Source organism: Gymnoscopelus microlampas (genome assembly GCF_963454915.1).
Source record: "Gymnoscopelus microlampas genome assembly, chromosome: 4".
NCBI classification, from domain to species: Eukaryota; Metazoa; Chordata; class Actinopteri; order Myctophiformes; family Myctophidae; genus Gymnoscopelus; species Gymnoscopelus microlampas.
Genome location: NC_139941.1, coordinates 1,635,001 through 1,635,549, shown reverse-complemented (window position 1 = coordinate 1,635,549; position 549 = coordinate 1,635,001).

Below are 549 nucleotides of genomic sequence, written 5' to 3'. Positions count from 1 at the left end.
ATTTCGGCAGTGTTGACAACTAACTTTCAGCTATACTCGTTGTTGCATAATGGTGTTTTGTTTTATTTGACGATTCATTTTAAAGGACATGGTTGTGATGATGACGCTGTGATGTCATCGAGCGATGATCATTACGTAGAGAGTACCCAGTGACGTTACTCCAACTGACCGCCGTCTGGAACGTCATTATGTAATTAAATACGTCATTAAATAAATTAAACCTGAGGTTTGGGAATGTCATAAAAATAATAACAATAGTAATAACACATTTTTCAAAACTTGCAGATGAGGTCAAAATGCTGTGTTGTGAGGTTGTGGATCGGCTATTGTAGAAAAATGTTGAAAGTATAAAACAGGGTGTAAGTGGTCATTGTCGGAGCACAGTAACCATGTCTACAGGTCAAACTTCAGGTAGGAAACTAAACATTAGTGGTTCTCAAACTGTTTGACCCCCCCCCCCCAATCCAACATCAAGCTCCCTTAATCCCCCAAACATGACCTCATCCATCCACCTCAGTTTCAAAAAATATTGCTTCCATCCTCCCCCAA